The sequence below is a fragment of the Schistocerca cancellata genome, chromosome 2 (genome assembly GCF_023864275.1).
Source record: "Schistocerca cancellata isolate TAMUIC-IGC-003103 chromosome 2, iqSchCanc2.1, whole genome shotgun sequence".
In the NCBI taxonomy this organism is placed as follows: domain Eukaryota; kingdom Metazoa; phylum Arthropoda; class Insecta; order Orthoptera; family Acrididae; genus Schistocerca; species Schistocerca cancellata.
In genome coordinates, this window is record NC_064627.1 from 514484804 (window position 1) to 514502506 (window position 17703).

At 37.9% G+C, this 17703-nt stretch overlaps 2 protein-coding genes across 4 annotated transcripts in view; one reads left to right on the forward strand and one right to left on the reverse strand.

Moving 5' to 3' along the window:
- Positions 1-17703, forward strand: part of LOC126162059 (clavesin-2-like) — a 247354-nt gene that overhangs the window by 223875 nt on the left and 5776 nt on the right. The gene's annotated exons all lie outside the window — the stretch shown is intronic.
- Positions 1-17703, reverse strand: part of LOC126162061 (retinaldehyde-binding protein 1-like) — a 174595-nt gene that overhangs the window by 3458 nt on the left and 153434 nt on the right. The window contains exon 9 of the mRNA XM_049918315.1: positions 13215-13419. The gene's annotated coding sequence lies outside the window, so the exon portion shown is untranslated. The remainder of the gene's footprint in view (positions 1-13214; positions 13420-17703) is intronic.

A 17703-nucleotide genomic window follows, 5' to 3' on the forward strand; every position in this document is an offset into this window, starting at 1 on the left:
CTAACAAGGGAACCTCCCCATCGTACCCCCCTCAGATTTAGTTATAAGTTGGCACAGGGATAGGCCTTGAAAAACTGAACGCAGATCAATCGAGAAAACAGGAAGAAGAACTATGAAAAAAATAAGCAAAATATACAAACTGAGTAGTCCATGCGCAATGTAGGCAACATCAAGGAGAATGTGGACTTATGAGCACCATGGTCCCGTGGTTAGCATGAGCAGCTGCGGAACGAGAGGTCCTTGGTTCAAGTCTTCCCTCAAATAAAAAATTTAATTTTTTATTTTCAGACAATTATCAAAGTTCAGGCACTCACACATAATCAACTTCACTCTCCAAAATTCCAGGACATGTTCAGATTTGCTTGGACATATGCAGGATTTGACGGTCTACACACGGAAACATTTGAAAACGTAAAAAACATATGTTTTGACAGAGCACAGGGAAAACTGTGCGACTGTGAAACTCTTGCATTCATTTGTTGCAGTTTATGTGACAAACTCATATTTTCATCACTTTTTTGGGAGTGATTATCACATCCACAAGAAAACCTAAATTGGGCAAGGTAGAAGAATTTTTTTACCCATTCGCCACGTGTGCAAGTTAGGTGGGTCGACAACATATTCCTGTCATGTGACGCACATGCCGTCACCAGTGTCGTATAGAATATATCAGACGTGATTTCCTGTGTTGACCTATGACCTTGCGATCAATTATTTTCGGTTCCTACTGGAGAGGCACGTACTTTCGTCTACTAATCGCACGTTTTTGCGGTGCGGTCGCAAAACACAGACACTAAACTTATTACAGTGAACAGAGACATCAATGAATGAACGGACAGATCATAACTTTGCGAAAATAAAGAAAGTAAAATTTTCACTCGAGGGAAGACTCGAACCAAGAACCTCTCGTTCCGCAGCTGCTCACTCTAACCACGGGACCACGGCGCTTCTCGGTTCTCATTGTCCTTGATGTTGCATATCTTAGACATGGACTACTCAGTTTGTATATTTTGCTTATTTTTTCATAGTTCCACACAACTTCTTCCTGTTTTCTCAATTTATCTGTGTTCAGTTTTTGAAGGCCTATCCACTGTGTCAATTAATAACTAAATCTGAGGGGGGTGCGATGGGGAGGTTCCCTTGTAAGAGGCACTGCTGGTATTTTATAAAAAATGTTGAAGTTACACATTTTTACCACATGAAGAACAGCTTATAACAGCGGTTTGTACAGCCCTGCCCACCTAGCACGTGACTCGGCGAATTCACGCAGTGCCGTGTAGCGGAATTATCCAGAGTTCACAGACACAAATTCTAAGCACGTAAAGCCTGGTTTACAATGGAGAAAATGGAAGCAAACACATGTGAATGAGCATTTGCAGAAAATCCACTACCATTCGCTTGTATACGACTAGAATCATTTATACCAGAGGCAATGGAAGGGAACACAAGGTAGCAGACATTGCATATGAATGCTGTGTTATTAGTTTTTAGTTTTTGAGCTAATAGTCAGCATACAGGATACAACTCTACCTTATTAGAGCACAATGTGAAACATTGCTATGCAGTGAGGATCATTTTGCACAATGAGCACACTGTTCTTGGCAGAGTTATAAAACAGCACAGGGAAGGAAGACTGTAAGTGTCTCAATTTGTATGAAAGCGTGAAATGCATGGAGATCATGCACTTTACACAGAACTGCACCTCCATCTCTCCTTAACACTGGTCCAAAAGTTTCCTTGTATGTCTGCCATTTTTCCCTGGCTTCTCATTACCATTGAGGGGAAACTTATATACAGGAGACTAATTACTGACGTCGAGCATCATCTCAAGAGGTGACACAGCTAGTGTGTAAGGTCTAATGGTCATATCCTTTGACTTTTTTTTCTAAAAAAATGGTCTAGTGGCAAAGCATGATCCAGTAAGCATGGGATCAAATCCTGTTCAGACCACAACTTTTCAGTATGATTTTTAACTGAGAATTCACTTATCACAGATGTTGGAGTGGCCACAAAAACGTGTGGTTTGGGTTACACATTAAACTGCAGGTCTCCATTTTATGATTAGACATCTGGGGAAGTTTAGGGTGTAAGTAGCTGCAGTGGCATCCAGTTGAAAGATGTGCAAGAGGCATAATGGGTACACCAAACAGGATTCTCTTTTGCTTGTGGTTGTTAGCTTGTTTGCTCTGGTGAATAACTGGCTTAAACTGTACACGCATTTTTTTTTAATAACTTCATATCAACAGTTCAATTCTTGCACATGTAATTCTGACAAAAGTAGCTAACAGAGAAAATAAAATCAAGGCAGTGTTTGATGTCAAAGATGACTTACATCAATAAGGACTTATAATTTGTTGAAATGAAATGTGTCTTGCAGTACTACATTTTATAACAATTCCTGTAGGCCATTCCTTATAATAATGTTTGAATGCTGTACATTTGACTATCAGTGAAACAGGTCTTTGTTTATTCCCTGTAGTTGTCACAAAAATGCGAAGTGTCTAGTGAATGACAAAAACAAACTTTTCCTTGCACCAGGCACACCAGACAAAGGAAAAATTGATGCAATCAGGCACTTTGCAGTAAACACTAGTTTTATTTAGACAGAACTGGGATGGAGTCATAAATGGCCCCAGCCATTGTTCTGCATATTGCACTGCATACTAGGTATACTTGATCAAATTCGTAAAGCGTGGCAAAGAAAACCGGTAACGCACAAATGACTGGAGCATAAAAACACTGTTCAGCTGGTAAACATGAAATCAGAGAGAGGTATCGGAAATTAGGTTGTCCGATAATTTCCTGAAAAATGCTTTCCACTGTCAAAAAAAATTCTTTATCGAGAAGTTGAATCGCATTAATAGTTCCAGGCAGAATCCACATTACATCTACAGATTTTTCGTCATCATTCACAAAAACCAAGAATCCAACAAAAGCAATGAATTAGTTTCTGCAGCTGGTAGGAATACGTTTTGAATAAAATGTTGAAAATTATTCTTTCCCATTTTTCCAGATTTTGATATGTTGATTAAAAGATTTTTGCAACTAACCAGTCCATTTTTTATGTTTGGTCCTAATTTGCTTTGTGGTTCTTGAAGACTGATATACAGCTGCAGAAACACTAAATCACTCATACTTATCACTGGCATTATCATATGTGAATGTATCATTGCTTTCATTGATTGGACAACTGACTCTGAAATGATAAAGTTCAGTGTGCACGCAGTTCTTTCACGAAACCTGACTGATCAGCATGATAAACATCAGTTGCGGGGATAAAAGTTTGATCTTTACATCAGCTACAAATTTCTCTATAGCATTGTCTATCACTGGCAGCTGCTCTACACATTTACATGACATAAATTTGGTAAATTGGTGACTTCCTATCCTGTACAATTTCTTGAACCTGTGTAGCGAGGTCGACGAAGCCGGGAAATTAGCAATGTTCATGTCAGATGCAATTCGGAGGGCCCAGTGTCATAGGTCTTGATTGGTAATGGTACATAGCCTCTAACGAGCAGTTCTAAATCTTTTGAACAGTTTCTCATGCAGATGGTTTCAGGTTTCTGTTTGTTGCATGTTTCTTACTTCATGTAATTCATTCCTCCATGTGCACAGTTCATGAAATGAAAACTCTTTTGCACACTATGTAACTTCAATCGTTTTTTCCCTTCTTCATTTAACCATTATTCCACTGCCTTTCCTTTGTCGCTGAAAGCTGTTGCAGTACGTATTTTTTTTTAGGCTTGGATGGTATTCTTCTTCAGAAGTGTTACTGGCACAACTAACATCATCTGAACCACAGTTCACGGAATCATCACAGTCATTTCCTATTTCTTATTGCGTATCCACAGTTTCAAACAAAATGTTGATATGATTCGAATGACTGTCCAGGAAATCAGCTAACAAATGATACTTATATACATCCTCAGGAGAAGTAAGTGATTTCAGCTGGAAACCATATTCTTCATATTTCATCATTGCTAAATTGAGGATATTAATTGGATTCCACATTTCTGTGAAACTGGAAGAAAACAAAGGTGCTATTGGCAGGCATGCCTTAGGAAAGCACAATAAATATTAGTTCAGCTTTATCTATATTCTCAATATTTACAAATACTGCAAAAAGCAGAGAAGTCACTTGAGTGGCTAATACAAGAGAACAGCAACTGTGTACTGTAGTGTCAGAGTAACTATCAATGGACAATAATCTGAAATGTTCTTTACTAATTATGATTGAGTTGTATCATTTCCCCTGTTTAAAAATGTACCACTGACTTCAGCTGTGTGTGTGCCTAGTTGCACATGTGCAGTTGCTGCAGCACAAGTAGGGGTGTACGTTTCCACTGCCACCATGTTTTATTGGACTATTCCCTTGTAAGAGAAGATTACTGCAGAGTACCTAAATTCCATCATGTCTGATGTTTTACCAATGGTAATGGCTTCTTCCTAGGCTAAAAGTCTTCATCACAAGGCCAGAATCATACTACAGTGGTGAGGGAGAATGACAGTGAAAAATGGATCATAGAGAATCTGTGCAGACTACAGGGGTTTAAACACACACTATTCCTGACTGGTACCCAGTTTCTCTGATAGCAGACTTTAATGGTAACCTAGAAGGGGCTTGCTACTTAATTGTTATTGACAGTGCTAAGGTGCTCTCATAAATACGTATGGCTCCATTAAAAAAAACAGAGCTCTGACTACACCCTTTGGTATCTTTGAGCACAATATTATTCTCCTGCCCTACAAAACATTGCACAAACTTTACATGCATGAGGTGCTGCACAGCCTGTCATTCATGTTCTGTTACATGGATAACTTGATAGTATTTTCAAAAACAATAGAAGGGCACATCAAGCTTCTATATACTTTGTTCTGTAGACTGGAGTGCTATGGTGTAATGTTTACTAAGAGCAAGTGTGTTTTTGTAAAAGAAGAAGTAAAGTTTATTGGCTACACCATATCAAACCACGGTATCTAATTGCTTCCCAAAAAAGTGACAGTCATTGTAAACGTACCTCCTTCTTCCACATTGAAAGACCTTAGACGATTCCTTGGGATATTATATATTATTACAGAAGACACTTTCCACACTTGGAATCCGGCCGGGGTGGCCGAGCGGTTCTAGGCGCTACAGTCTGGAACAGCGCGACCACTACGGTCGCAGGTTCGAATCCTACCTCGGGCATGGATGTGTGTGATGTCCTTCGGTTAGTTAGGTTTAAGTAGTTCTAAGTTCTAGGGGACTGATGACCTTAGAAGTAAAGTCCCATTGTGCTCAGAGCCATTTGTACCATACTTGGGAGATCTGCAGGAACATCTTAACAAACTGCTCACTGGTAAAAATACATCTGGCAGCAAAAACCTCCGTGGACTCCCAAAGCTACATCCACATATCGCGACATAAAAATGCATTGGTGAATGCTACAGCATTGGTACATCCTGTTCAGAATGTACCAGTTACCTTGCAGATTGTCAGACAGTGCTGGGCACAGTTTTACAACAATATGCTGCAGCCAAATGGCAACTTTTGGGTTTCTTCCAAAAACCTGTCAGTGCACAAGAAACAAAGGAATGTGTTTGACAGGAAACTCATGGCCATATATTTAACTATCAAGCATTTATGACCTTTCCCAGAGGGACAGATATTTAAATTTTTCACAGATCACAAATCTCTGACTTCCTTATTCAAACATGTTACTGACCTCATCAGGTTTGGTATTCCTCAAAGTATTACAATGGATGGGGTAGACAGTTTGAATGCCAACTGTCTGAGTAGCTCCTGAGATTATGAGGGTGCAACCACACCCTGAAAGCAGCTTTAGCCTGCTGTGCAGAATCCTGGACAATGACACTACTGTTAATACTTCTAGGACTCCACACAGTAATCAAGGAAGACTTATTGTGTTCCTCTGCCTAGTTAGTCTATGAAGATCAGGTGAGAACATTGGGCGAATTTTTCTCCAGTATGTCAGTTAGGGAATATGCCACATTTTTACACAGCCTGCAAATTTATGTGCAATTCCTCAAACCTATCAGTCTGCCATGACATGGAGATAAACCCATTTTAATCCAGAAAGACTTGTTCAAATGCTACTTTGTACGGATAAGAGATGCCACTGCAGGACCTTGTCTTTCTCTACCACATTTGAGGCTCACCAGCATACTCTAAAACATGACCATACAAATCATGCAATGAAAGAGCCCAATTGTTTTATTCCCCACATGACATTTCAACAAGGATAGAAACTTAGTGACCCTGTAAAGACCAAAAAGACAATGGCGTTTGTGCAGTCTGGTAGGCAAGTACTTAGTCGACACCCGATGGTCTTGGTGGCCCCAGGGTTTCAAGTTCAGTCCAGTTGGTTTACCTGACAGCTTGTGTGTGTGTCTTGATATGAAGCAAGTGGAAGCATTGATTCGTGAATTAGTTGTGATATAAAAATGAAATGTATGTTTGTATTGAACAATATGACTTATGTTCTTTGGAGACACATCTCTATGTTCACTGTATCATTGTTCTATGTATACTGAGTAAATGTAATCAAGTGTTGACTACTATCACAATTGAGTGTGAGGTAACTGGAGGAACAGTTCCTCTAAAACCTTTGTTTGTAGTCTGGTTTGTGTGTCTTGCAGTATTTTGAATTTCTCTGTTTCATTTTCTAGTTAATCTATTGTAATTTGGAGTTCTCTTATATCTTCCTTAATTTCTATAATCCATTTGATGTTTCTCTTGCTATTCCACAATTTTTCTATTATTATCTTACTAATTCTGTTCTCTGGTGCTCTCATCAGATGTCCAAGTAATGGGATGTGTTTTTTCATGATTGTGTTCATTACCACAGTTATTTTCTTACATACTGTTTCATTTGAAGCTATTACCCATTGCCTATTTACTTGATATTGTTTATTTATGCATGTCCAAATTATTTTTCTTTCTGTCTTGAGTAGTCCGTCAATTTCTGTTGTATTTGTTGTTTTGGAGATGATTTCAGCTGCATATGTCATTTTTGGTTGTTTAACTTTTTATAATGTTTTAATTTTGCAGCTGTTGATAGACTTTTTTGTTGTACCAGTATGTGGTTTTGATAACGTAATTTGCTTTCTTCAGTTTTTTATTCTACATTTCCATGGCACTTTCTCATTTAGGCTCTATGTTATGATTTCCTCTTAATATTTAAATTTATCAACAACTTTTATTTCCTATTCTTCAACTGTAATTTTGTTTGCAAGTGGTGGATCAATCACGATAATCTCTGCTCTTTCAAATGATATTCTAATGCTTATTTTTGTGTTATTTCATGTAGTGGTTTAACTTGTTGCCTGGCTTGTTGAACATTAATGCCTGGGAGAACAAGACCATCATCAAAACCCAAGCAGTTTTAACTTATATAATTTTCTTCCTTACAATTCTTATGTTCTTTTGGTTATCCTTGTACCAAATAATTCTTTCATCATATATTCCAGCTTATAGTTGAACAGTAATGGTGATTGGCAGTCATCTTGTCTTAAGCCTGTTTTTATGAGGAATGGTACAGAAATTTCTCTCTGAACTCGACTTTTGATTTGGTGTTCGTTAGGGTAAGTTCTATTACTTTCATTAGTTTTGGATGAAATCCTAGATTCCTTGGAATTTTTAATAATGATGGTCTATGGAGACAACCATATGCCTTCTTAAAGTGTACAAATGCTATTGGCAGAGGTTTGTTCTGTTTCCTGAAGTATGTCATAATTTATTTTAAACTAATGATCTGCTTTACACAGCTTCTCCGTGGTTGAAACTTCCCTGGTATTCCCCTAACTCCTTATCTATTTGTTCTTTGACTCTTCCACATAGGATCTTGGATAAACTCTTGTATGCAGAGTCTAGGAGAGAGATCCCTCTTTAGTTGCCCAGATTGCTCTTATCTCTTTTCTGATGCAGTGGGTGAATAATAGCCATGGGCTAATATTCAGAGAACTGTTCAGTTATACACATTTTTGTTAGAGCCATGTGCAAGGAGAACTTGACTGTGTCATTTCAATATTTCCATGTTTCAACAAAAACCCAAGTTTCTCCCAATGCTTTACAATTTTTTGCCTTTAAAATGCCTTTTCCACGTCCTGGAAAGTTGGAGGGTCTAATTTGTTGGGTTTACTTTTCATTGGGTTATTTTTGTGGATTTGTAAGAGATCTTTCGTTTCTTTGTGGTTCGAAAGTTTATGGGATGCTTTTATTACGCTTTCAGCACTTTCTTCATTACTGTGTGCCATTCTTTCTTCATCTTTCAGTATTAATCTTTGGAGCTCATATATTGTATTTGTTTCCAAAGATTTTGAAATAATTCCTGGAAATGAGTTTGTGGTAATTACCTTCTACAGAGTTTAGTTTCTCTTCATGAAATCCTCCCTTGATTCTCCTAATGTTCTGTGTGAATGTTTTTCTGGTTAATGGCATTTTCTCCTGTTTCGAATGTTTGAAGCTTAGCCATGTTTGATGTCTTTCTTCATGATATTTGTCCCTTTCTCGTGTGCATCATGCATGTATTCTTTATGGGTTCAAGTGAGCTAGATTCTCAGCTTGTTTTTTTGTGACTTGATGCCAGTCCTTTTAAATCATCTATTAATGCGATTGTATGTGTTATTTGTTAATATTTGTTAGTTTAATTAGCTGATGTGGGTTGTAGCTCTTATTTGTTTTATTGATTTACTCATTCTTTTTCCTTAACAGAGTGAATTTGATCTCAATTTTAACAGTGTAATGGTCTGAACTTGTCTCCTCCTCTTAATTCTTTAATCTTCTAAATTTCCTTATGGAAATTTTTTCCTATGTAGGAATGGTCTAGCTAACTTTCTCCCTCCCTCTAACCTGGAGTTTCCTTGTTATAATCTAATTTGGCTTCTTTTTTAAGTATGGTGATTTGGATTTAACATTGTGTTCTCTACAAATCTTTGGTCATTCTTGTTTTTAAAGTTATGTGGGTTCCATTGTCAAATTATATCTTGATATTTCCTTTCCTTTTCCCTACTGGACACTGAAGTCTACCAAGGTTTATACATTCCTTTTATTTATTCTGATCACTGTCAATCTGAGAAGATTCCATATTTTAGTTGTCCCTTCCCTTGCCTTTGTTAAGAATTTTTTTTCACCTGTCAGATTGTGAGCATTTATTATTGTGTAAGTTGTATTCATTGTTTTAGAAGTTGCATTTGTTGGTTACATTGCTCAAAATCCAATTACTGCCTCTATTATTTTTATATTTACTATAAATCCTGTTCCAAATAGGACACATGGCATTATGACCCTCTGTCCTGGCTTCTCCTTTCAAATTCTGTATTCTTATTATTTGAGTGTTTGTTCTATCAAGTTTCTCATTTCTTGGAAACCAGCCATCAAAGTCTTTTGTTTATTTAATTCACCTGTGAAATTCTTGAGTTCTTCAAGTCTTAAGTTGTGAATTTATGTTGTGTATTGCTATATACAGCTTTTGCTGATGTTGACTCCTCTTTTTGAGTGTTAGTGTGCGTTTGAGTGATTGCAAATGTTCAGATACATTGCTATCTTTTAGCTGGCTACCCACCAAATCCAATGCAGCTTTTACCTACCTTTTTGGGCAGAACAGTGGTAATATTTATCCCTAAAACACCTTTCAATATTTGGCTTTCAAAGGTAATCAATCTTAATTAGAGCAAGCTATGATATACAACTATGATGTTAGGAAGAACTCAGGTCACAGGTGGTAAAATTGTTGTTTATTAAAACACAACTGGTTTTGCGGCATTAAGCCACATCATCAGGTGAACAATGTTGAGAGATCATACGCATACCCATTGCTCCTTGTCAAAAGTTACTATTAAGAGAACATTTTCCGTATTATGGTGAGTGAAAGGTAAACAAGAGTGCCCCATTCTTTAAAATTTGCCTGCATCAGTATGACAGCAAGGCAGTGCAGGGCAAGGCAAAAGCGGTCTGCATGAATTAAAAAGAGAGGGAATATAGATTTAAGTGTTAGGATGTCTTTTCTGAAAGTATTTGTCTAGAGTGTTGCCATGTATGAAAGTGAAACATGGATGATGACCAATTTAGACAAGAAAAGAAGAATGTTGAAGATTAGTTGGGTAGACCATGTAACTAATAAGGAGGTACTAAATACAATAGAGGAGACAAGAAATTTTGAGGCATAACTTGACCAAAAGAAGGGATCAGTTGACAGGATACTGTCTGAGAAATCAAGGGATCACCAATTTAGTATTGGAGGGAAGTGCAGGGGGGTAAAAATCTTAGAGGGAGAGCAAGAGATGAATACAGTAAGCAGATTCAGAAGGATGTCAATTGCAGTAGTTACTTGGAGATCAAGAGGCTCACACAGGATAGAGTAGCATGGAGAGCTGCATCAAATCCATCTTCAGACGGAAAACCACAACAAAAACAGAAGTAAGATATAAAATTGACACAAGATTATTTTCAAATTGATTTAAATTGATTTGAAATTTTAACTATTTTTTTTTAATTATTGCCATTATTCCTATCTGAATAATTCAATCAGAAAAAAACACTTGTAAAAGAAGTATCTAATTGTTAAAGAAACACTTTTTATGTAAAAGATTAAAGTATTCTGTGTTCTCCGACCTGCAACCTTTCCTACGTTTCTACTACTTGTTGATTTTTGTTAACAAGCAGTATGACAGAAGTAGTAAGTCTGAAATGGTGCAAGTGTGAAGTTAGTACTGTGGTATCATAGATCAATACCACACTCACCAGCATCTCACCACTGGCAACAGAAACAAACATTTCCAACAGGCTCCGATAGCAGTCGTATGGGGACCTGGCTGATCCAACGATGCACATCTGCTGAACCATTCCTTCAGAGTCTCCAACTATGAATGCAATCTGCCACTGCGATATAAGATGGTAGCCAGACAGCTACAAACCCAGTCTCTGTCACAGTCTTTGACAGTCTGCAGCCTTAGTCAGCCTTTGACAGTTCGCCCGTGCATTAGCGGCGGGAGCCTCACACTGCATAACACTCTTTGTTACTGTTTGTTCTTTTGTGAAGTTTCTTCACAATGCTTTGGAGAAAACTACACATTAAGTAAATCTTCTGTTTACTGCATTTATGTGTTTGCTAATCATTTCTGCTCATGTCCAAATTCCCTTCAATGGCAGCTGCTGCACCAGTCTGTAGTCCGCCTCTCCTTATCATTGCATATAAAGTAGTACACAACACGTATGCTAGGTATGTTATGGTGTGAGTTGTTGTGAAGATGCTAAATAATGGAAACCAATGTGCAGTACCCATGGCAACATGTGGGTGGGTTCACAAGTTGCCAATGTTGTTTTGGGTATGCTGCTGTAGTTTTCCTGGGAAGCCATTACACATCTTCCACACAATACCAATCTCTCCCCATGTAATTTCCATATTTTTGGAGCCCTGAAGAAAGACAGTCATGGCCGTAAATCTATAGTGGATGAAGAGGTGCACACTTGGGTATAGCCACAGTTCTGTAGGCAGTCACAAACATTTTTCTATGAAGGCATCAATCATCTTGTCTTATAGTGCAATAAAAGTATTAACAGCTAGGACAATTACTTTTGAAATAGTGAACAATTTACTTACTTTTTTCCATCAGTCTCATATTCATTTGAGTGCCCCTTATAATTAAAGGCAGGCACTGCAGAGTCAGTACAAGATTTCAGTAATTTCATTGAATTACAGAAGAGTTACTCTTTTTCAGTAATTGAAAAACTTCTGTAACTCCTTTAATAGTTGAGATGACAAATATACTGTCTGCTAGGAAAGTATGCAAAGCCTGCATAAGTGAATCTAATAGGTCTACTTCTGATGATAATTTATGTTTGTGTTTTCTGATAGTGTTAAGAAGAATTTCCTGAATTTAGTAGCCTATGACTTTAATCTAAAATCATCTATCTCCCACTTAATGCCATTAGGAGTTGAACATCTGTTGCCTGAGTTATTTATTTCATGCCATTAATGATACTAATTACAATTGCTTTGTATTTGGAATTTTGCATTTTTTTGTTCATAATATATGAATTTCAAAAAATCTTTCTGTGTATCTTGTGTCTTGATTGGAGCTAATACTCTGAACCAAATAAATCTCCTTCTCCCTTGTGCATGATACTGTGAGGCCAGATTTTACACAGATCTTGGCTCCCATTGCAACTGTCCCTGACCTGCTGTAAAGAAAAACTATATTCAGTGTACTGAAAAAATATATTTAGGAAAAAATGAAATTTTTATATACTTTGTGCTCTTGGTAAACCTCTTTCATTGTTCATTCGGCAACTTCTATCTGAATAGTATTACTGAATCACCATTTATCAGTCTGTGTTACCATCAATAAGGATACTTCTGCCATAATCTAGCATAGAAATTCATTCAAGTAAATAACCCACTTTCATAAAACCACCACAAACTGGTAGTCATGAGCATTCTATGAAAAGAATCCACAATATGCCAGATTAAAACTAACCAACGAAAAGCTCAGTATACCTATGATTCTTCCCACAGTGAAGCCCAAGTTTACACTTTAGAAATTCCTTTTACGAAACTCTTTCTACAAATTAAAGAATATCACAGTAACATGCACCATAAGAAGTTTTTCAAAACTGTAAATATCAGCAATGCAAAATCAAACAAGAAAACTCCATGTTGGAATATCAGTAATATTAGGAAAAGGATAGACTACTACGCAGCATAAAGAAGACAACCCACTGAGTTGGCCGCCAGGCACAAGCACAATGAAAAATTGTTACACCTTATAGCTTTCAGCTAAAGCCTTCTTCAGCAAAGGAGCTGATGCTGGTAGTGGTCATATGTGTGGCAGGCATGTCTGCTTGTGTGAATGTGTGTGTGTGTGTGTGTGTGTGTGTGTGTGTGTGTGTGTGTGTGTTTTCGTTGCTGAAGAAGGCTTTGGTTCGAGAGCTGTAATGTGTAATGTATAATAGCCTTTTTGTTGTGCCTGTCTACAACACAGCCGTTATCTTTATGGTGAGTAGCAACATATTCTTTTCCTAATATTGTAAATAGCAGTAAACCATTTATGTGGAAAGTTACCATTCGTTAATCAACAATTTATTCAGAAGAATGCGTTATTACATTGTGTATCAAGAATTACAAACTTTGCTTGTTTATATGCAATGAATCATTCAATGTTGAACATATTATTATTATTATTCCCCCACCCCCATGAACCATGGACCTTACCATTGGTTGGGAGGCTTGCATGCCGCAGCGATACAGATAGCTGTACTGTAGGAGGGGTATCTGTTGAGAGGCCAGACAAATGTGTGGTTCCTGAAGATGGACAGCAGCCTTTTCAGTAGTTGCAGGGGCAACAGTCTGGATGATTGACTGATCTGGCCTTGGAACATCAACCAAAACGCCCTTGCTGTGCTGGTACTGCAAATGGCTGAAAGCAAGGGGAAACTACAGCTGTAATTTTTCCTGGGGGCATGCAGTTTTACTGTATGGTTAAATGATGATGGCGTACTCTTGGGTAAAATATTCTGGAGGTAAAATAGTCCCACATTTGGATCTCCATGCGGGGACTACTCAGGAGGAACTGGTGTTCTGTGGATTGGAGTGTGGAATGTCAGATCCCTCAGTCGAGCAGGTAAATAAGAAAATTTAAAAAGGGAAATGGATAGTTTAAAGTTAGATATAGTGGGAATTAGTGAAGTTCAGTGGCAGGAGGAACAAGACTTCTGGTCAGGTGAATACAGTGTTATAAATACAAAATCAAATAATGGTAATGCAGGAGTGAGTTTAATAATGTATAACAAAATAGAAAAGCAGATAAGCTATGGCAGGAGGAACAAGACTTCTGGTCAGGTGAATACAGTGTTATAAATACAAAATCAAATAATGATAATGCAGGAGTGAGTTTAATAATGAATAACAAAATAGGAAAGCAGATAAGCTACTACGGACAGCATAGTGAACACATTATTGTAGCCACGTTAGACATGAAGCCCATGTCTACGACAGAGGTACAAGTTTATATGTCAACTAGCTCCACAAGTGATGAAGAGATTGAAGAAATGTATGATGCGATAAAAGAAATTATTCAGGCATTTAAGGGAGATGAAAATTTTGTAGTCATGAGGGACTGGAATACGACTGTAGGAAAAGGAAAAGACGGAAAAGTAGTAGATGAATATGGACTGAATTAAGGAATGAAAGGGGAAGCCACCTGGTAGAATTTTGCACAAAGCATAACTTAATCATAGCTAACACTTGGTTTGGGTATCATGAAAGAAGACTGTATACTGGAAGAGGCCTGGAGACACTAGAAGGTTTCAGATAGATTATGTGATGGTAAGACAGACACTTAAGAACTAGTTTTTAAACTGTAAGACATTTACAGACCACAATTTGTTGATTATGGACTGTAAATTGAAACTGAAAAAACTGCAAAAAGGTAGGAATGTAAGGAGATGAAACCTGGATAAACTGAAAGAAGCAGAGGTTACAGAGAGTTTCAGAGAGAGTATTTGGTAACGATTGACAAGAACAGGGAAAAGAAATACAGTAGAAGAAGAATGGGTAGCTTTGAGAGATGAAATAGTCAAGGCAGCAGAGGATCAAGTAGGCCAAAAGAAGAGGGCCAGTAGAAATCCATGGGTAATAGAAGAGATACCAAATTTAACTGATGAAAGGAGAAAATATAAAAATGCATTAAATGAAGCAGGCAAAAATGAACACAAATGTCTCAAAAATGAGATCGACAGGAAGTGCAAAATGGCTAAGCAGGGATGTCTAGAGGACAAATGTAAGGATGTAGAAGCATGTATCTCTGGGGATAAGGTAGATACTACCTACAGGAAAATTAAAGAGACCTTCGAAGAAAAGAGAACCACCTGTATGAATATCAAGAGCTCAGATGGAAAACCTGTCCTAAGCAAAGAAGGGAAAGCAGAAAGGTCAAAGGAGTATATAGAGGGTCTATACAAGGGTGATATACTTGAGGGTAATATTATGGAAATGGAAGAAGATGTAGATGAAGATGAAATGGAGGATATGATACTGCGTGAAAAATTTGACAGAGCACTCAAACACTTACATCGAAACAATGTCGCAGGAGTAGACAACATTCCATTAGAACTACTTATAGCCTTGGGAGAGCCAGTCATGGCAAAACACTTCCATCTAGTGAGCAAGATGTATGAGACAGGCCAAATACCCTCAGACTTCAAGAAGAATATAACAACTCCAGTCCCGAAGAAAGCCAGGATTGCAAAGTGTGAAGATTACCGAACTATCAGTTTAACAAAACACAGTTGCAAAATACTAACACAAATTCTTTACAGACAAATAGAAAAAACTGGTAGAAGCCTACCTCAGGGAAGATCAGTTTGAATTCCATAGAAATGGTCCGACTCGCAAGGCAATACTGACCCTATGACTTACCTTAGATGATAGGTTAAGCAACGGCAAACCTAAGTTTCTAGCATTTGTAGACTTAGAGAAAGTTTTTGACAATGTTACCTGGAATACTCTCTTTCAGATTCTGAAGGTGGCAGGGGTAAAATACATGGAGTGAAAGTCTATTTACAATTTGCACAGAAACCAGATGGCAGTCATAACAGTCGAGGGGCATGAAAGGTAAGCAGTGGTTGAGAAGGGAGTGAAACAGGGTTGTAGCCTATCCCCAACGTTATTAAATCTGCATATTGAGCAAGCAGTAAAGGAAACAAAAGAAAAATTTGGAGTAGGAATTAAAATCCATGGAGAAGAAATAAAATCTTTGAGGTTTGCCGATGACATTGTAATTCTGTCAGAGACCGCAAAGGACCTGGAAGAGCAGCTGAACAGAACGGACAGTGTCTTGAAAAGATGATACAAGATGAACATCAAAATAAGGATAATGATATGTAGTCAAATTAAATCAGGTGATGCTAAGGGTATTAGATTAGGAAATGAGACACTTAAAGTAGCAAATGAGTTTTGTTATTTGGGGAGCAAAATAACTGATGATGGTCGAAGTACAGAGGATATAAAATGTAGACTAGCTATGGCAAGGAAAGAATTCTGACAAAGAGAAATTTGTTAACATCAAGTACTTAAGAGTCAGGAAGTCTTTTCTGAAAGCATTTGTATGGAGTGTGGCCATGCGTGAAAGAAGGACAATATACAGTTTTGACAAGAAGAGAATAGAAGCCTTTGAAATGTGGTGATACAGAAGAATTCTCAAGATTAGATGAGTAGATCACATAACTAATGAAGAGTTTCTGAACAGAATTGGGGAGAAAAGAAATTTGTGGCACAACTTGACAAGAAGAAGGGTAGGACACGTTCTGAGGCATCAAGGGATCACCAATTTAGTACTGGAGTGAACTGTGGAGGGTAAAAATCATAGAGGAAGACCAAGAGATGAATAGCAGATTCAGAAGGATGTAAGTTGAAGTAGTTATTCAGAGATGAAGAGGCCTGCACAGGATAGAGTAGCGTCAAACCAGTCTCTAGACTGAAGACCACCACAACAACATTATTATTATTATTGTTATTATTATCATCAGCACTTTCAGTCATAACAGTAACATATATAATCATACAATTAGAACTCATTCTATGTGCATAAGTGTTCTCCTTCATGATTAGTTCTGTAGTACATCTACATCTACATACATACTCCACAATCCACGGTACAGTGTATGGTGGAGGGTACCTCATATGACAACTACCCCATATGACAACTAGCATCTTATCTCCCTGTTCCACTCCCAAGAACGAGGGAAAAATGACTGCCTATATGTCTCTGTACGAGCCCTAATCTCTCTTATCCTATCTTTGTGATCTTTCCGCAAAATATAAGATGGCAGCAGTAAAATTGTACTGCAGTCAGCCTCAAATGCTGGTTCTGTAAATTTTCTCAGTAGCAATTCATGAAAAGAGCGCCTCCTTTCCTGTAGCGACTCCCACCCGAGTTCCTGAAGCATTTCTGTAACACTCGCATGATGATGAAACCTACCAGTAACAAATCTAGCAGCCCACCTCTGAGTTGCTTCTATGTCCTCCCTCAATCCGACCTGATAGGGATCCCAAACACTCGAGCAGTACTAAAGAGTAGGTCGTATTAGTATTTTATAAGTGGTCTCCTTTACAGATGAACCACATCTTCCCAAAATTCTACCAATGAACTGAAGATGACTATCCGCCTTCCCCACAACTGCCATTACATGCTTGTCCCACTTCATATCGCTCTGCAATGTTACGCCCAAGTATTTAATCGTTGTGACTGTGTCAAGCGCTACACTACTAATGGAGTATTCAAACATTACGGGATTCTTTTTCCTATTCATCTGCATTAATTTACATTTATCTATATTTAGAGTTCGCTGCCATTCTTTACACCAATCACAAATCCTGTCCAAGTCATCTTGTATCCTCCTACAGTCACTCAACGACGAGACCTTCCCATACACCACAGCATCGTCAGCAAACAGCCACACATTGCTATCCACCCTATCCAATCCTATCCTATCCTATCATTTATGTTGATAGAAAACAACAGCGGACCTACCACACTTCCCTGGGGTACTCCAGATGATACCCTCACCTCCGATGAACACTCACCATCGAGGACAACGTACTGGGTTCTATTACTTAAGAAGTCCGTACTGGCGCATGGACAGCAACTTCTCTGTCTCAAGGAAATTCATTATGTTCGAACTGAGAATATGTTCAAGAATCC